Genomic DNA, 20,443 nt, shown 5'->3' with positions numbered 1-20,443 from the left:
GACCCAAACATGAACTCCATTCATCCACCCTCGCCCCCACCCACAGAGCTCTTTGAACTTTTTGAATTGACTTTTCTCGTGTAGGTAGTGTTTGAAGAAACCATGCTAGGCCCCTAGCAGGCTTCTGTTCACATGATCCTGATAATAAATAAACCCCAGAAATATAAACCCCATTTTAGAAGAGACAGAAAGTCAGAGAGATTATGCCTCTGGGTGAAGGTTGCACAGCAACAGAGGGTAGAGACAGGGTCAGCCTGCTCTATAGTCTAAAGAACAGAGCCTTGCTTCCTTGCTTCCTGGATCACAAGGTGGTCAATGTGGACTTGAACCCAAGTGCAATATTTTTACTGCCCAGCCATCTATCTTCAAAATCACTTATATAATCTCTGTAGAAGGTGGAGTTGTGCTTCTTGGCATCCATGGGAGAGGAACTCTACCAAAATTCAAGATGCTCACACCCCTTATATAAAAATGACATAGTATTGACACAGGGCCTTTGTATATGTTACACCCTGTGGCATATCTCTAGATGGCTTTCAACACCTAATACGGCCCATGTGCTCCGTAAGCGGTTGTCTGCATGGGTAGTTTAGGGAAGGGTGGCAAGGAAAACGTCTGCACATTCAGCACAGAGACAGCTCTTGTTTCTCTGATATTTTCAATCTGTAGTTGTTTGAGCTCACAGCTTCTAAATATGAACATGCAATCTGTCTGGGATCAGACTACAGGTGAGGAAATGTGCCCAGAGCTCAGAGCTCAGGGAGCTAGGATCCAGCCTGCTTCCATGAGGGGTCCCATGCACACTTGGTAGCTTCCAGACTGCATGTAGCCAGGCCCCGGCTACCACTGCTCAGCAGGTTGTGAGCTCCAGCCTCTGAACACCAGGCCCTGGGTATGCTGAGCTCCAAGTTGCCCGCTATCCTACCTAGACCTCGATACCCATGGCCACCTCCTTCCCAGGCTTCCTCAGCAAGGATCCAGACATCAAGAAGCCCAGCTAGTTCTGGCACTTGGGATATTGCATCTGGAGTCCCAGCCAGCCTGGGAAACTAAGAGATGGTAGCTGAGCTGAGCTGCTAGTTCTAGGGGCTAGGGAGACTGACCGACACAGTGAACAAAAAGAACAGAAAAGGAAAAAAAAAAAAAGACGAGAAAAGAAAAAGAGGAAAAATCTCAACCAGGGGTCCTAATTCCCTGTGAGAGGGCCAGGGGTCCAAGGCAAGCAGAGGCAAGCCCCCTCTGTGGTCCTGTCTCTACCCTGAGAACTTCTGTTCTGATCCAAAGCAAAGAATCAAGGGATTAAATGTGAGAAGCATGGACAGCATCGACAGAATTTAAGACGTCTGGGCAGTACTGGTAAAACAGTCCTGCTTTACTTGAAAAATAAGCTTAAAACCCAGCTCTGGCCTCCTCCTCAACTTACTGCTGTAGGAGGTTAAAAAAAAAAAAAGATACTTTTGTTGTTGGCAAAAATTCAGAAATGCTTAGCACCTGGATGGGGAAAAAGGTCACAGCCATCTGGATGTTTACTTAATTTACTATCTGAAAATACTTGGTCATGAAAAGAATCATAGCCAGGCACTGAGAACTCACGCCTACAACCCTAGTTATTCAGGAGTCTGAGATCTGAGCATCATGGTTTGGAGTCAGCCCTGGCAGGAAAGTCTGTGAAACTTATATATCCAATTAACCAACAAAAAGCTGGGAGTGGAGCTGTGGCTCAAGTGGTAGAGTACAGGCTTGAGTGAAAAAAAAAATCTAAGGGACAGAGCCTAGACCCTGAGTTCAAGCCCCACTACCAGCACACACACACACACACACACACACACACACACACACACACACAAGAAAGAAGGAAAGAAAAGAAAGAAAGAAAGGAAGAAAAAAGGAAGGAAGGAAGGAAGTAAAGGGAGTAAAAAGAAAGAAAGAGAAAGGGAGAGATGGGGGGGGGAGAATCATACAAGAGCTTTCTAGTATGGCCTGGGGTCCCGGTGAGATAAAGTGTATTCCACTAAGGTATGAAGGTCATCGTGATACCTGATCTGTGTTTAAATGTAGATCTACAGTACAGTAACTAGAGAGGAAGCAACATACGCGTATAGGCTAAGCCCTTAGCTGGTCCACACATACCCCCGAATTCCTTCTGTATCTGTATTTGTAAATATTTTATGTAAACCAGATGAATTTATAGAGCATGTGCACTGGAATCTGGTTTTATTTTTTTTTAACATGTACTATAAAATGCTTTGGGGAAAATGATCCGTGCATTTGAAAGACAAAAAAAAATATAGCAAGGGAAAAGATTTCTGTGTCTACTTCTGAGACAGCCATGCTGTCTTTGGAAATGCTGGTATTAAAAGGCTCTGGTCAGAATTGACTCTTAGAAATAAGTTACCTTTGGAGCAGTGGACCCCCAAATCCAACTGCCTATTCTAGTCACCTAGGAGATCTCCTGGTGATTGTGTTTTCTCCCTTTGTAGTTATACTAAAACGTGACAGTGGTGGGGGGGGGGGGGATGTTTGTAAAGCTGCCCGGGTGTTTACTGGGTGCAGTTCAGCATGAGAATGTACAGCAGTGATTCTCTGCCCAGGTCCGCACTGCAGTCACCTGAGAGCTGTAAGCCTCTCCATATCTGGGCTATGCCCCAGAACCGTGACATCAAGACGATGTCATATGATGGGAGTGTAGAGCCAGCTGGGCTCCATGGGGTCCTAGGATGGACCACAGGCTTCAGCAGCAGCAGCACCATGGGGATTGTTAAGTGTTGTGTAGGTCACCTCTACCTTCTCTCTGTCTGTCACAATTAGTGTCATGCTGACCCACCTCCACACTGACTCCTCCCTGTCCATCATGGCCACAGCTCTGTGTGTGTGTGTGAGAGAGAGAGAGAGACAGAGAGAGAGAGACAGAGACAGACAGACAGAGACAGAGACAGACAGACAGACAGAGACAGAGACAGAGAGACAGAACTGTTACTAGAGGCTTGAACTCAGGCCTGGGCACGTTCCTTAAGAGGCTTTGCTCAAAGCTAATTCTCTACCACTTGAATTACAGCTCTACTTCTGGATTTTTATTTTTGTCAGTTGTGAGGCTCAAACTCAAGGCCCAGGGGCTGTCCTTGAGCTTTTTCATGGAAAGCTAACACTCTATCACTTTGAGCCACAGCACCACTTCTGGTTTTCTAGTGGTTAACTGGAGATAAGAATCTCATTGGCCAGCCCCAGTGGCTCACCCCTGTAATCCTAGCTACTCAGGAGGCTGAGGTCTGAGGATCTCAGTTCAAAGCCAGCCCAGGCAGGAAAGTCTGTGAGACTCTTATCTCCAATAAACCATTAGAAAACCAGAAGTGGTGCTGGGGCTCAAGTGGTAGAGCACTTGCTTTGAGCTGAAGAGCTGAGGGACAGCACCCAGGCCCAGAGTTCAAGCCCCACGACTGACAAAAAAAAATAATAATCTCATGGATTTTCCTGTCTGGCCTGGCTTTGAATCTCAATCCTCAGATCTCAGTCTTCTGATTAGCTAGGATGACAGGCATGAGCCGCCAATGTTAGGCATGATCAGAGTTTTATTCCAAGCCTCACAGCTTCCTCTCTCTTCTTCACTTGCTTCTTCCTCTGTCTTCTAGTCTCTCCTAGGAGGCACTTCTGTGAAGTTAATCCCAAATCGTTCAGCAGATGTGCAGACACTGGGCCTCCAAAGGCAATGGAGGGAATGTAAACCGTGTGGCCACTTTGGAAGATACCTTGGCAATTTCTTCCAGAGTTCAACATGTATTTATCCCACAGCACAACAATCCCACTTCTTGGATCTCCCCGGGAGAAATGCAAACATATGTCCACACAAAGACTCAGATGCAAATGCTCACACAAGTGTTATTCATAACAGCCCTGAACTGGAAGTGATCCAAATGTCTATCAACTTGAGACAGGATAAACTGTTCATCAATGGAGTCACCCCTCAGAACCACATCACAAATGAGCCTCAGAAACTTTCAACGCTGACTGAAAACATCCAGACACTGAAGACAAAGGATCCTGTGGGTCTATGTGTATAAGATTTCTAGACAGGGCTGGGAAGGTGGCTCAGTGGTAGAGCATTTGCCTTGCATGCCTGAGGCCCTGGGTTCGATTCCTCAGCACCACATCAGCAAAAAGAAAAAAAGCCGGAAGTGGCGCTGTGGCTCAATTGGTAGAGCGCTAGCCTTGAGCTGAAGAGCTGAGGGACAGCGCCCAGGCCCAGAGTTCAGGCCCCATGACCAGACCCCCCCCCCAAAAAAAGATTTCTAGACAAATAGATCTCTTTTCTTGCCCCCCCCCCCAATCCTCCTCTCTCTGTGATGTACTGGGGCTTGAACTCAGGGCCTGGGTGCTGTTGAACTTTCTTTTCACTCAAGAATGGTGCTCTACTACTTGAGCCACAGCACCATGTCTGGCTTTTTTGGGTGATTAATTGGAGATAAAAGTCTCATAGACTTTTCATGATTAGGCTGGTTTGAGATCTCAGCCTCCTGAGTAGCTAGGATTACAAGTGTGAGCCACTGGTGCCTCGCTAGAGAGACAAATCTTAGGAGCAGGAGGTTGATCAGGGATTGCCTGGGGTTCCAATGTGGTCTGAGGAGGAACTGGGAAATGAGCCCAAGGGAATGTTTTGGTGAAGATGAGGATATTCTAAAACCGCCTTGTGGTGCATGACTATAAATGTTTACCAAAAATCAGAGAGCCATACACTCCCAATGGGTGAATTTTATGGTATTATAAACTCTACTTCAAGTAAAGCTCTTTACAAAAGTCCCAAATGTCCATGGCAAACAGGAATACAAGCAAACTTTCTTGCCTTGTGTGTGACAACTTGGTGACTTTCCAGGGCCATTGGCCCAATGCCTGCCCACCCTCACCCCCATGAATGCCCACCTTTCCCTGAGCTCACACCTGGCTCTTCCATCTATAATTTACCTGGTTATTACTGTTGGCCAGATCCTTGCCCTTCACCCCCTCCAAGTCTACAAGTAAACACTGCTACCCATGGAAGTCTGATCTAGGCTTCTTGCTGAGTTGTCCAAACATCCACCTCTCCATAAGAGCAGATTTCACAACTCAGGCCATAAAATTGTGCAATCAACCCGGGGGTGTGTAGCCACCAGGGTTCCAGTAAAGGAGATAAAGACCAGAGAGAACCTCTTATGTCAGGCCGCATTGCTGCTCCTTTCTCTGTGGATATTGACATGGTCCTTGACTTGAATAGTTAGACTGAAGAATTTATTTGGAGGTGGAGGTGGGAAGGTTTTTACATTGGTGTGAAAGTAAGGCCCATTCCTTTCAATGTGAATTTTGAATCTAAATCTGATTTTTTTTCTTCTGTGCTGGTCCTGGTGCTTGAACTCAGGATCTGGGTACTATCTTTTGAGCTTTTATGCTTAAGGTTAGTGCTCTACCACTTGAGCCACAGCTCCTCATTTGTCTTTGTAGATAAGAGCCTCATGGACTTTCTCAGCCTCTTGAGTCGCTAGGCTTATAGACATGAACCACCTGTACCTGGTTGAATCTGGTCTTTTTTAGAGCAGATGATACGTGGTTGGCTCCTCTCTCTGGATATAGAGCACAGCCAGAAACATTAAAGATCTTGTGAGTTCATGTATGTATACAGTTTCTAGAAGGGACAAATATACTGGTGTGGGTCTGATGGCCAGCAGGTCAGGCATTCCATTTTTCCACTGTCATGGTTTGAACTTAATGATGAGTTTCTGGGGAAGGACATAATCCATGTGAAGGTGGAGGAGAATCTGTACTGGGTGTCCTGCTGCATATTTCTTACTATGACTCTGAGGTTAGAAAAAAAAAAGGCAGACAAACATTAGACAAGGTAATCCTTCATGGCAGGGTTGATCTCACGTGATCATGGTGGGTCTCAGGACCTACAGAGCCGCCATTAAGGGGTCTGCTCAGTGAAAGAGTGCCTTTGTACACATATCACACTCTGCCTGCAACTTATTCGGAGCCCTTTTGTGTCTGATATATTCCCCCTTCCCTTCCCACAACATGCACAACCACCATTTGGCTGGCAGACCACACCACTAGCACCCTCCTGCAGTCTGAGTGGCAGCAGACCCCAATAAGAAGTTCAAATGACTGCTCTAATTCCTAGCTATGTAACAAAATATGCAAATATGTGTGTGTGTGTGTGTGTGTGTGTGTGTGTGTGTGTGTGTGTGTGTGTGTGCATGTGTGCCAGTCCTGGGGCATTCTCTCCTGGCTTTTTCCACTCAGGGCTGGCATTCTATTACTTGAGTCACAGCTCCATTTTTGACCTTTTTGGTGATTAATTGGAGGCCAGAGTTTCTCGGATTTGTCTGCCCAGGTTGGCTTTGAACTAGGATTGCAGGTGTATGACCCCAGCACTTGGTGGGACTAGAGTTTAAAAGTGTTACCCCTGAGAGTCCCAATGAGGTGCAGAAATGCCCATCTCACCTCTGATGTTTAGAGAAATAGAGATTCAAAGAGCTCTTGAAATAAACACTCAAGGATCCTCTCACTGGTAGTACAGGGCTGAGAGGCAGATCCAGCACTTGGCTCTCCACAGACCCTGCTTGCTAACTTTAACATCCTGTACCATCTGCCCAGACTGAGGGAGGCCCCTGAAGAACAGATGCCAGCAGCAAAGCAAAAGTATTGAATGTCTAAGCAGGGGACCCCCAAATCTCCACAAATACAAAGGGCTGGGGCTTTCATAAAACAAGTGTGTCCAGAGAACTTGAGCACACATAAATACTAGTTTGTGCCTCAGTTTTCCTGCCTCCATCCTCATTTATTTTTGCCCAGTGTCTTGGCTTTCAACCTGATGTCCTCAGCCACTGTTCTGGCCCACAGGTCAAGTCCTGCAGCCTGGGCAGTCTTCAATGCCTGGCCTCTGCGCGCTCTCTCAAATGATGAGAAGAATCTGAACTCTGTCCTCCTCTTTGTCTTCTGAGCACTGGGCGGAGCGGATGGGAAGGAGCAGGAGACAGACAGGTATAAGCACAGAATGACATGGCAAGGGCCTAGTTGCTGATAATTCCGGGCAGGAAATTGCTTTTTAATAGTTTTCTGCAAATAGGGTTTGGTTTTGTTTTCTGAAAACCAAGAATGGGACTTATTATTTTCTTTTTTCTTTTTGGTGGTACTGGTGTTTGAACTTGGGGCTCTATCATGGGAGTCATGGCTCTAGCCCTCTCTGATTTTTCTTTTTTTCCAGATAGGGCCTCAAATTTCCACTGGGGTGAACCATGATCTTCCTAACTTTGTCTCCTGGGCAGCCAGGATGACAGGCATGTGCCTTTGTGCACAGAAGGGAACTTTTTTTTTTTTGGGGGGGGTGTCAATTGTGGGGCTTGAACTCTCGGCCTGAGTGCTGTCCCTCAGCTCTTCAGCTCAAGGCTAGCACTCTGCCACTTGAGCCACAGTGCCACTTCCAGTTTTCTGAGTGGTTTATTGGAGATAAGAGTCTCATGGACTTTCCTGCCTGAGCTGGCTAAGATCCATGTCCTTAGATCTCAGCCTCCTGAGTAGCTAGGATTACAGGTGTGAGCCACGGGCACCTGGCTAGAAGGGAACATTTCTTAAAGATCACCCTCCTTCCCACAGGACTTCAAGCGTCATCATTTAGATGATCAAGAGATTCTTTTGAGCAATGTCTTATGTTAAAAGCAATTTCCTAGCGGGATTAGAACACAACAGGCCTGAGATGTCTTTCTATCACACACAGATCAGGTCCCCCCACGGTTGCTGGTGAAATATCAGCCTGCTTCTTGCTGACTCAAGCAATCACAGGGCCTCAGAGGAACCTTCCAGACGGCCTTGGTTTCAAAGCAGAAGCTGTCATTTACATGGAAGACATCTTGTAGAGAGGCCAAGAGTGACACACAATTCAGGCTGACGGGTACATCATGATGATTCCCGCCGTGCTGTACCCTCATTATCTCCCCCTCCTCTCCTCCCCCTGCCTGTCACCCTCAGAACCCCACAGGCAGAACCCAGTTAGTTGGAGAACCCCAGTCTATTCTCCCTCATCTCTATTTTACAAGCAGAGAAGAAGGAGCCACACCACCCAGTGGCCTCCCACCATCCAAACCTCCCCTCGTCTCCAGGCCGATGATGATTCTAGCACCCCAGGTCGCCTCTGTTTCTTTTTAGTTGTCAGGCATTGCAGAGCCCTGGAAGATTCGAAGCAGCTTGTGCCTCTGTGTGGTCCCTGCACAGTCCCGTTTGTTCTGTGGCATCCACTTGGGTCTGTGTGGCCTGAAGTCCTCAGCTGGAGGCAGCTCGGGCACATGTCCTCGCCCCGACCCACCTACAGCGTCGCTCTGAACCCCCTTAGCGCCACCATGTGCAAACATTTACCACGTGCCATGGTGGTTCAGAAACTGCAAATGAACCCCGCACTCAAAGGGAGTTAAAACTTGAGTGCCTTGGGGTGCTTGCCCAAACCAGATCCAAATTTACTCCTACTTTGGCGGTGATTGGAGAAACGCAGCACAGAGGACCAATGCCTGGTGGCCCACGGCCTCCTCTTGGTTCCGATTTTGCCTACTAGAGTTTTCAATGTTTGAAGAAAATATAATAACTCTCAGGCAGGAGTTGGTGGCTCATGCCTATAATTCTAACTATTCAGGAGGCTGAGACCTGAGGATCAAGGTTTGAAGTCAGCCAGGGCAGAAAAGTCTGTGAGATTCTTATCTCCAATTTGCAAGTTTAAAAAAGCCCCAAATGAAGATTTGGCTCAAGTGGTAGAGAGCCAGCCTTGACTGAAAAAGCTAGGGACTGGGCCAGAGGGCTGAATTGAAGCCCCAATACCAGCATGTGTGTGCATGTGTGTGTATGCACGCACGCACACACACACACACACACACACACACACACACACACACACACACACACATACACAATCACATGGGATACAGATCATAATATTACCAGTGTTTACCCTAGGCTGAGGACAGGATTATAGTTGATTTTTTTATTTTGTTTTGGCTTCTCTAAATTTTATACAAGCATGTGTTAACTTTTTCCACTAAAGAGGAAAAGAAATGTTTTTCCACGTATCACTTTCAGCTTTTCAAAACAAGAAAAAAATGTAGGGAAACCCCCCCCCCCTCAAAACCTCGAGATGCATTGCTGTCGTAGGTATTATGAGACTGACATTTTAAAACATTCTGGCAGCATTACAACTGTTATAAAACATGTGGGCAGAAAGTTTGCAGGGTCTGATGCTACCAAACTTCTTTTTCTTTGACTTTGTGAATCTCTACCAAAGGGGAAAAAAAAACCCAAAATACCAAAAGGTTACACACATCAGAATGCTTACTGCAATACTGTCAAAAATTAGAAGCCAATCACCTTTGAGAAAACTTGTATTGTTTAGAAGTTACCCAGCCTAAGGCATGTTTGTCTTAGCATCTTGAGTTGGACTCAGTCTGTGAGGTCTCAGCCTCCCGGGAGGATGATCCTGTGGCTGGTACTATTTCCACCCACACGTGACACTGGGAGACAGTCATGGAAAGTGTGGGACTCCAAGCCTGCCGGTATCCCTAGTTCCCTAATAGTACAGGCTGCCCATCTTCTGGCCCAGACACCAAGATAATATTTCTGGTTAACAGAGCCTCTGAAGACCCAACAGCTACAAGCTCTGTCTTTCCAGCTCATGAACAAAGCTGTTTTATGTGCTTGGATGCAAAAAAAGCACTTTTTTTCCCTTCCCTGAAATGAAGGCAGTAAAAATAATGCTCATTAAAGTCAACTCAGACAGGATAATTAAAGGCAGAAACTTCCTGGCCTAAACACAGCTTTCAAACTCAAAAGATGCAGTACTGGCCCCCAACTACCCCACCTTTTTTACTTACTGTTTTTCCTAATTAGAGAAGTAGCCCAAGAGACAGGGCAGCTTTTATTGTCTGCTCTTCCTCAGCTGCTTCTCCCACGGCTCTGAATGTCAGAGTACCAGCCAACGATCATGAAGAGCAACCCTTATTGATGGGTCCAAATGGGCACCTACTGTATACCTTGGCACAGATGATCAAGCCCTAGCAGCTGTTTATAACATCTGTCACAGCTCAGCAAACTCATAGGAGGCTATAAGCCCTGCAACCTCCCAGATGCCTTTGCAGTTAGGCCAAGTCACATGACTGGCTTCTGGCCAATAGGCACATGTGGACGTGGAAGTGAGGTGTACAGTTTCTTAGGTGTGCTTTTAGAAACAAAGCACTCACCCTGCCCAGGTCTCCTGCCTTGTGTTCTGCAGGCTGAGACACCATCCAAAGAACTGAACAACCACCAAGGACCATACATGATCACACAATGGATAGGATGTTAGGACTGTAGAACCTAAGAAACTGGGTACCCCAAACCCAGGACTGCAGGGCGTTAGAACTCTCTAGCTGCTGTGCTAGAGTTTGTACTCTACCTCAGGGAGAAAACACATTGCTATCTGGTTTGCCATCTGGATTTCAGTCACAACTGCCCGTTGTGCACATCAGAGCTGGCTTAAACAAATCCACATTAATAAGCACCGTTTGTTGATACCCAGCATGTGCTGTGTGAGGTTAGGTCTCTCCATATACATTCTCACATTTTTTTAACTGCATTTTTTTGTCTTTTCTTTTTTGTTACCGGGTGTCAAACCCAGGATGCTTACTTGCTGGGCAAGCACTTTGCCACTGTGCTACATCCCAGCCCTCACAGTTTTAAAAATCTCAGTCCTAGGGATTGAACTCAGGGCCTGGGCACTCTCTCTGAGCTTCTTTTGCTTAAGACTAGCACTTTACCACTTGAGCCACAGTACCACTTCTGGCTGTTTCTGAGTGGTTAATTGGAGACAAGAGTCTCATGGACTTTACTGCTTGGGCTGGCTTTGAACTTCAATCCTCAGATCTTAGCCTCCTGAGTAGCTAAGATTACAGGTGTGAATGACCAATGCCTAGCACATTTTCCCCTTTGGATCCTCACAATGACCCTGGTTAGGTAATCATTATCCATCTTATTCTGCAGATGAGAAAACTGAGGTCCAATGAGATGGGTAACACTATAAGAACTCAAATTCACAGTTTAAAGCTCTACTCATTACCCTGTGGCTGGATACTTAATCTAAGTCAGGTGATTTTTCCATCTCTAAATTTTTGAGAGCTGACCTTCAGGTCTAGGCCATCCCTCCTTCTTCTGTTCCTAATTTTTCTTGAGAATATAGTTAATTCTAAACACAAATAGCACGAGGAGTTGTATATTTTATTTTAAATCTGTAGCTTCTTAAATATTTAAATTAAATCAGGCCAAAGTGTAATTTTAACTTTTAGTAAACTGCCTTTGCTTTTAAAGCAAACTTTTCTACTTGAATGGGGAAAAGGGGAGTGAAATCCTGACCAAATATTGATACTTTAAAAACTTTTTGTTGTTGTTGTTGTTTTGGTTTGGTTTTGGTTGTAGAGCTTGAACTCAAGAGTCTGGGCACTGCCCCTGATCTCTTTTGCTCAAGTCTAGTGCTTTACCACTTTGAGCCATAACACCACTTCGGATTTTCTGGTGATTAATTGGAGATAAGAGTTTCATGGACTTTCCTGCAGGTGTGAGCCACCAGCGTTCAGCAAGAACTGGTATTTTTAAGACATTCCTTACTCCCAGTCCAAGAGGAAGAAACAAAACATCACTTGATTTATAATTTTTTCCCCTTCCTTCTGTCCTTTCCTTTCCCCCTCCCTCCTGCTTCTCCCCCCTCCCAACTTTACTATATCAGAACTATACAAGAGGCTGTTTGTGTTATATGCTGTTAAACAACTTGGCTACATTTTGTCCACACATTGAGAGGAGGCTGATTTAAAGGCAATGGACTAATGAATCTTTCAGGGGAAGTACCAAGGCCATATCCATTGTCATGGTTGTTGTTGGCTGCTTTAGGCTAAGTTTACAATGAGAATCAGGAGCAACATAGCAGAGCAGACGATATAGAAAAATATAAGAAAATTCCTTGTAAGGTTGGGGCCAAGGAAAGTGTTGTTGCTGGAAAGCTCAAGGCCTTTAAAGGAAAGCCAGGAACTCTGTAGCCAGACACCAGCAAAGATGCCACAAGGGAATCTTAGAAACTGGCCAGATTCCACCCACAGCATGCTCAAAGATGTAAAGATTTTTAACTCAGTTGAAAGTCTTGGCTTTGAGAAGAGAGCACTGGACATCTTGCTTACACAAAGTCATCTAGGAAAGTGTTGACCCATGCCCAAGACATCCAGGCACTCAGAGATAGTGGTAGCTATGGTCCAAGGGGGCCTAAACTACTACTTGGGCTGGCAGCAAACCTTGGCATCCTTCACAGGCTGCTGCTTCTGCAGGCATCCAGAATGCAAGTATTAGGGGGCTGTGAAGGCATTTACCCAGATTTCAAAGGAAGGTCAGGAAGGCCGGGTAATGTATCACAGGGTCAGGATTCCCACAGACAGGTCCTGAGAGGGCAATGTGTGAAGACATGAGGGCAAAGGAAATTAGAAATGCCAGCAGTGTGGACTGTCTACCAACATAGAGTCTCAGGAGAACACTTTGAAGTGGGGCTTTTGAACAATGTTGGAACTGTTAAGTCTATAAAGACTCTTAGAAATGGGCTAAAATCATTTGTCATTATGAGATGGATGTGAGTCTCTGGGTAGGAAGATTATGGTTTGGACATGAAGTGTCCTCCACAGGGTAATAGGTAGGAGGCTGGTGGTTCTATTTTGGAGTTGTTGGGAACTTGAGAAGAGGGCCCCCTAGCTGCAGGAAGTAGATCACTGGAAGTGTGTCTTTGAAGGTACTGTCTTCGTCCTTGGTCTCTTTCTCTGTTGCTCTCTACTTCCTGGCCACCATGGTGTGAGCTGTTCTGCCCCACCATACCATGATGGATGGGAAACTGAAATTATGAACCCACACGCCTTTCCTCCCTTAAATTGTTGTGCTCCACTACTGTTTAAGAGACAAAAGAAAACGTCTAACACACAGTACCTCCTACATACTTAGACATTTTCCAACCATGCAAATCAATTATCTATGACATTTTTTCCCAGCCATTAAAACAACTTTCACACAACCTATCAGTTATTCTTATCTCACGAAAGCTCTCATTTTCTAGACAATTCCCATGTAGACAGTGTAGGGTCATAAATGCTGTAAGGAGACGTGATGGGGGATTTGTAATTTTATCCAGTTCTGTTCATTACAATATGTGTATCAAAGCACTCAAACTTCTATGCATCAGAGGCTTTCCTCTTCAAGAGAAAGTTTCAACTTTCACAGAATCCCAGAGCACAGAAGTAACAGGATTCCTAAGGCTGGTCCAGGATATTTATACATGGATCCAGTGTATCCAAGCAACATGCCTAAGGCTGGTCCAGGATATTCATACATGGGTTCAGTGTATCCAAACAACATGTCATGATGAAGACAAGGGCAGTGCTGCTGTTAAGGAAGGCTGATGCTGTCTCCATCTTGCCAATGATAATACTGAGGGCTGTACAATGAAATGTGGCTTACTCTCACCCAGCCTAGCCAAGCAGGCACCCAAAATACCCAGTCCATTCTGTTTCTCACTGGTATTCCACCCTGATGCCCCAAATCTCCTTGTTGCTGGGCTGGGGTGGACCAGAGATACCAAATGAAAAGACGTTCAAGTCCCTTATGTTTCAGTCTAGGAGAAAGAGGGAGAAGATGCCACAAAGTGATCAAACAAGATCAAACTCCTTGACGGAGGTAATTCAGACATCACACTCTCCAACAGCTGTTTGCCTTTGAACCCCCATCTTGGCCTTCCACACAGCATACACTGTGGCTGCACAAGTACAGACAGCCTTGTGACCCATCAGTAACAGCCCTGAAAGGTGAGCACAGATCCAGTGGGAAGGATTCTTCTTTCTTAAACATGTAACGGCCTTCCCCGCTGCCCCATCCCACCTGAAGGACCAGGTCAGTGAATCTAGGCAGTGTTTAAGAACTGCTGACATGAAATTTAAAAAGCTCATTATGGAACTTCCTTCAAACCAGTTGAAAGAGTTGCCCAGTGCCCAGGGGGTGACAGCAGGGTCACCTAGCTCCGCCTCCACTTAAGGTAGCCATGAAGCCTACATCTTTGAATGTTGCTGGGTCTCTGTTTCCTGGCTGGAAAGAAAAATCTTTTTGGTCTCCATGCTAGTAGCTCATGTTTCTAACCCTAGCTACTCGGGAGGCTCAGATCTGAGGATGGAAATTTGAAGCCAACCCAGGCAGAAAAGCCCATCTATGAGTCTCTTATCTCCAATGTACTATCAATAAGCTGAAAGTGGAGGTGTGGCTCAAGTGGGAGAGTACCAGGCTTGAGCAGAAAAAAGCCAAGCAGAGAACACAAGGCCTGAGCTCAAGCTCCAGTACCAGAACAAAAAAAAAAACAAAACCAACAACAATAACAACAATTTCCCACTCTTCCAATCTTTTAGCAAAATTGAATGGTTCAGATGAGCAAACTTGTTAAAGACCAAGGATGGTAGCTCTGGCTCCCTGCAGGGGTCAGCTTCTGGAATTCTCTCTTTCCCAACTCACAGGGTAATCACAGGCCCCTGGAGACACACATTCTCATTCCTATGAAAAAAAGAAGATCCCTGGAGTGTGTGAAACTTCACACTGTTCTACAGGACTGCTTGCCAACCCTTTACCAAAGGTATTTGTTTTCTGTGGCAGCAGTAAGAAAGGACTCCTACAAAACTGGATGGCTTAAAATGTAAGATGGACATTAATGAACAGGAGTTCGTTCTCTTATGCATCTGGAGATCAGAACTCTGAAATCAAGGTGCCTACAGAACACCCTTCCCTCAGAGACTGGCTGAAATCGTTCCTTGACTCTTCTGAGCTTGTGATGGTGGCCAGCAATCCTTGGCTTCCCTTAGCTTCCAGCTGCATTGTCCCAGCCTCCTCTTCCATGGTCACTTCCTGTCTATACATGTGTGTCCCCATTGTCTTGTTTCTGGTTGATAAGAAGCCCAGGACCAAGGCCTCTCTCCAGTATGACCTTATCTTAAATCTACACATCTGTTTCCAAAGAAAATAACACTCTGAGGTCTTGGGGAAATCAAGAGCCAATTCAACCTGCAACACGGAGCCATCATTTACTGACTCTGACAAAATCAGGGTGCCAGAGGGGAACAAGGGCCCACACGTGACCTCTTCTGAGACCTGGCGGAGAGAAAAGCCACTGGTGGCAGGGGCCAGGCCACAGCCAAACAGAATCAACAGCTCCAAGATTTTGTGTCTCTGTGGTTTGAGATCATGCCAGCATTTGTCTAGGTGGCCAGGTGTTGGGAGTCTATTTATGTAGGGGACTGAGGCTCCCCCATTGTTGAAGCACTTGTCTTGGAGGTCCTGGGATTCCTGCCTTGTTGGATCCCCAAAGCTTCTCAAACTTGGTGCCTGTGGCCTGGCCCCCTAATAGATCAAGGGGATGGTTTAACTTGACAGAATAATGCTCCTGTGTATTTAGGAGAATAAACAGACAAGAATAGCTAAGACATTTGTGAAAAGGACTAAAAACAAGAAGTCACTCGAGTAGTGATGAATTATGTAATTTTACAAACTGAAGCATGCTGGTACAGGAACAGATTTAGGGGGGAAAAGGCTGAAATGCCTTTTTCCTGGGTACTATGAGAGTTCAGCAGATTGGTTCACAAAGGATGCTGGGAGAAGAGGATCCTCATAGCACAGCTTCTCCTTACTACAGAATAAATGACAGGATTAAAGCAAAGGATTAAAGCTGGGTGCCGGTGGCTCTCACCTGTAATCCTAGCTACTCAGGAGGCTGAGATCTGAGGATCACCTTCAACGCCATCCGGGGCAAGAAAGTCCATGAGACTCTTGTCTCCAATAAACCAATAGAAAACCAGAAGTGGCGCTGTGGCTCAAATGGTAGAGCATTAGCCTTGAGTTGAAGAGCACAGGGACAGTGCCCAGGCCCTGAGTTCAAGACCCACGACCGACAAAAGCTAAATAAATAAGTAAAGCAAAGGATTAGGGGGGTTGGGGTGGAATGCTAGGATTAGAGGGGTTGGGGTGGAGTGCTAGCCTAGCATGTACAAGCCCATCACCAGAGAGGCTTAAATGTAAAAATAAATGAGGCCTTAAAAAGTTAAAAGAGAGCTGGAGACATGGCTCCAGTGGGAGAGTGCCAGTCAGCCAGAGAAAGCAAGCCTGGAAAGTTCCGAGTTTAAACCCCAGTCCTGCCAAAACAAGTTGTCAGTGTCAGTGACTTACACCTGTAATCCTAGCTACTCAGGATGCTGAGATCTGAGGATAGTGGTTCAAATCCAGCCTGAGCAAGAGACTGTGGTCTCTGACCACCAAAAATGCTGGAAGTGACAATAATGACTTTTTAAGAGGAGGAAGACAGACCTGACTGGTACAAGTGCTCTTTCTCACCATGCCGTGCCTTTCATCAGTTTAGAATGCAGTGAGGCCATCTCTACACACTGGGCAGATGCTGGCTATTAGCATCATGCTTTTAACATTCCCAGTCTCCAGAATTATAAACTGCAAACCTCTATTATTTATGAAGTATCCAGTCTCGGGGAATTTGTTATAGCAACAGAAAATAGACTAAGACAATCAGGCTATAGTTAAAACAACAACAACAAACCTATCAGAGACAACAAGGGACTGACAAAAAGAACTCCAAGCCACTGGCTTGGATGAGATGGCACAAACATCACTGAGAACAATGGAAATGGGTTAAAATATTTCAGGGTGTGAGGTCACAATGGTATTGCAAACAGGATTCAATGGTCCCCCTTGGAGCATGCTTAAGAACAAGTTCATTTCTTAGTCTTCCTGTGGTACCCCAAAGAAGATACCCTTACCACTAAACAATATCCTTACCTCCCCAAACCATGCCTAATTGTCATCAAACATCCACCAATTATGGGAAATACAAGCACAGAGGTAAATCAGCTTAAATGACACCATTCATTAAATCAGATTAAATGACACCATTGAATGCAATCATCAAAATCCAAATGGTGGGAAACTGGAGGACAAATGACCAGGTTTCTTCAAAATAATTAAATTACAAGGAGGGATGAGGGGTTTGGCTCTGCAGTAGAGCACTTGTCCAGCATGCATGAGGCCCTGGGTTCAATCCCCAGCATCCTCAAATACAATAATCAATCAAGTAGGTTCTGTAGGAGAGCCGAACCATGAGAGCTCCACCAACCCATCACAACACACAAACTTTATTGGGAAACCAGTTATTAACTGGTCAGGCCTCAGTGACTCACATCTGTAATCCTAGCTACTCAGGAGGCTGAGATCTGAGGGTCGTATTTGAAGCCAGCCCAGGAAAGACAAAGATAAAGGCTCTTACTAACCAGAATAAAAGCTAGAAGTGGAAATGTGGCTCAAGTGGTAGGATGCCAGCTTTGAGCAAAAAGGCCAAGTGAAAGCACAAGGCCCAGTACTGGCACACGCAGATACACAGTCACACAGACACATATAAAATTAGGGGGAAAAAAACCAAACCACCCAACTTAAGATACTGGAAAGTTAGTGGATATCAAGGATTTTTTTGGTTAACTTTTTGATATTTTACACGCAATCAATGATATTTGGGTGATTAAAAAAAACTAAACCGGGCACTGGTGGTTCACACCTGTAATCCTAGCTACTCAGGAGGCTGAGATCTGAGGCTCATGGTTCAAAGTCAGCCCAGGCAGGAAAGTCCGTGAGATTCTTAACTCCAATAAACCACTAGAACACCAGAAGTGGTGCTATGGCTCAAGTGGTCGAGTGCTGGCATTGAGCTGAAGAGCACAGGGACAGCGCCCAAGCCCAGAGTTCAAGCCCCATAACTGACAAAACAAAACAAAAAACCTATGCCTTTGACTTTTAAATATTTACATTGAAATATTTATCAGAAACAATATCATGTCTGCAATTTGCTTCCAAATAATCCAGATGGTGAATGTTGAGAAACAAGATGTTCCCTCATTAAACAAGACTGTTTATAGTTAGAACTTGCTGAAGCCAGGTGACGGGTACAAGAACTTCCTTCTCTTCACTCTCCTTTTCTATAAGGTTTAAATATTTTTCATATTTAAAGGTCAATCACTTCAGTAACTCAGGGCCTGGGTGCTGTCCCTGAGATTTTTGGTTCAATATTGATGCCATACTTGAGCCGTAGCTCCATTTCTGGCTTTTTGGTGGTTAATCAGAGATAAAAGTCTCACAGACTTCCCTGCTTGGGCTGGTTTCAAACTATGATCCTCAGATCTCAGATTCCGAGTAGCTAGGATGATGGGTGTGAACCACCAGTGCCTAGCTTGAGTGATTTTTTTTTTAAAGAAATGTAATGACATGGTTAAATGCTCATGGAGCAGTAAGGATGGAAGAGACTACAAACTAATATGCAAGCATCATCTCTGTCTTGTTCTATGACATTTAATAAACATTTGGGGGGGGCCAAGGAAAAATATTCAACACAATGTCAATCACAACTGCTCCCTCTCTGGGGTGAGATAATGTGTGGTTTTCAGCTCCCTTTCTATTTTCTGCGCTCTCCTGAGATCACTGTTCCAAAAATACATTTTTTTTTAAACAAAAAGCATTTAATTTGGAATTCAGCAGGGCTAGCTCAGCTGTTACATTCACAGTGTGTTTATTTCTGCTTTGGTCTACCCTCTTCCAGCACTCTGCAGCCCGGCCATGAACCCAGAGCTTCTTGGCTGTGCAGAAAAGCCACAGATTTTGAGAATATAAACAGCATAAAGTAGACCTAACACAGAAGCACCTTTCCCAAGACCAAGACAGATTAATCCAGCCTCCAATTCTTTATCTCAAAGGGGGAAAAAAATCAAGCAGGGAAAAAAAACCCTTTGCAAAGAAGAGCATGGCAAAGGTCATGCAGGTAGGAAGAGCTGGATGCAGCCTACCTGAAGGAGATAGAGAAGTACTGGGGAAGGGGGAAGCAGGGACGTGAGCTGTGGTGAACAGCACTCAAGTTCCATAAGGAACACTGCATGAAATGCAAAGCATAATGTGAACAGACTGTTGGTTCACGCTGGGAAATGTAGTTTGGGCTATCAGAAGAAGCTTGGAGAGAATAAACTAGAACATTTCCACGGGGTATGGCCAGCATCCTTCAAACAGGCAAAACAGCTTGAAGACTCATACTGTTGGGCTCTGGAGTACAGTCTTAGCCTACTATGTGCCAGGGCCTTGGGTTTGATCCCAGCATGCAAAAATTAATCAATCAGTCAGTCTCACTGCTGAGAACCTTTAGCTTCCACAATACTTAACCATCTAGGCTGACAAATTTTTTGTTTCCAAAGATAATGAACATGAAATTCATGTATGTGGCTTCTTTGGGTGGGGGGGGGCATTACTTTTTTATTTTTATTTGATATTTAAACCTTAAGTAGTTGTCCAAAGAGCTTTCAATCCAACAAATCAGAGTATGAGTAGAATGCATCTTGATCAACATCACTCCCTTTTGGCATTATTCCTGCTTTCCCTCTCCCCTTGCCCCAAGAAATGCATGGACTTAATTTTTGTTTGTTTGTTTGTTTGCCAGTTGTGGGGCCTGAATTCTGGGCCTGGGTGCTGTCCCTCAGCCCTTCAGCATAAGGCTAGTGCTCTACCACTTGAGCCACAGAGCCACTTCTGGCTTTTTTGCTTATGTGGTGCTGAGGAATCGAACCCAGGGCCTCATGCATGCAAGGCAAGCGCCCTACCACGGAGCCACCTTCCCAGCCCCTATGGATTTAATTCCCCTCCCATACACATTTTATAAAAGACTTTATCAACCATATGTTGGTAAAGGAAAATTACTCTTGCTCCTCCAAGCTTTATAGTTCAGTTTGGGGAAGGGGCGAGGGGGTGACAGACATTCAAGAGATCCCAGGCCCCCTTTTCTATCAGTTCACACAGCATTTGTATTTTTCAAGTTAAAGTCAATAAATAAAGAGCAATTCCCATGGGAACGTTGGCTGGCCTCACCTTTAGGACAGTCACTCCGTAAGACCAGCTGGGAAGAAAAACAAGCCACTTCATGGTGTTGGCAGCAGGACCAGGGACCTTCCATGAGACTGAGCAGAGATGGGAGCTGGCTGCAGCTCAGGACCTGGATTCCTCGTCTGCCTCACCCCTGCCCCTGACCTGAGTCCAAGGAATTCCCCAACTGGGTTAGGCTGCAGCACCTGAACCCAGGCTCTCTTTATTGGTCACCTCTCCTGTCCATCACAGGGGAGAGCAGAGGCAAATGATGTAGGTTGTATGCACCCCCACTACACACCCCTTTAAAATACTAGGCTCAAGCCTATAATCCTAGCTACTCAGGAGGCTGAAATCTGAGGATCATGGTTCAAAGCCAATCCTAGAGATTCTTATCTCCAGTTAACCAGAAACAAGTTGGAAGTGGAAGCTGCTGGCTAAAGCCAACCTTGGGCAAAAA

At 45.4% G+C, this 20,443-nt stretch overlaps 1 protein-coding gene across 1 annotated transcript in view; it reads right to left on the bottom strand.

Moving 5' to 3' along the window:
• The window catches only part of Col23a1 (collagen type XXIII alpha 1 chain), a 195,672-nt gene that overhangs the window by 111,898 nt on the left and 63,331 nt on the right, over positions 1 to 20,443 (bottom strand). The gene's annotated exons all lie outside the window — the stretch shown is intronic.

The sequence above is a fragment of the Dipodomys spectabilis genome, unplaced genomic scaffold, assembly GCF_019054845.1.
Source record: "Dipodomys spectabilis isolate Male_0828 unplaced genomic scaffold, ASM1905484v1 ptg000119l, whole genome shotgun sequence".
Classification (NCBI taxonomy): Eukaryota; Metazoa; Chordata; class Mammalia; order Rodentia; family Heteromyidae; genus Dipodomys; species Dipodomys spectabilis.
The sequence above is the reverse complement of the archived record's forward strand: the minus strand, read 5'-3'. Positions and strand labels throughout refer to the sequence as shown.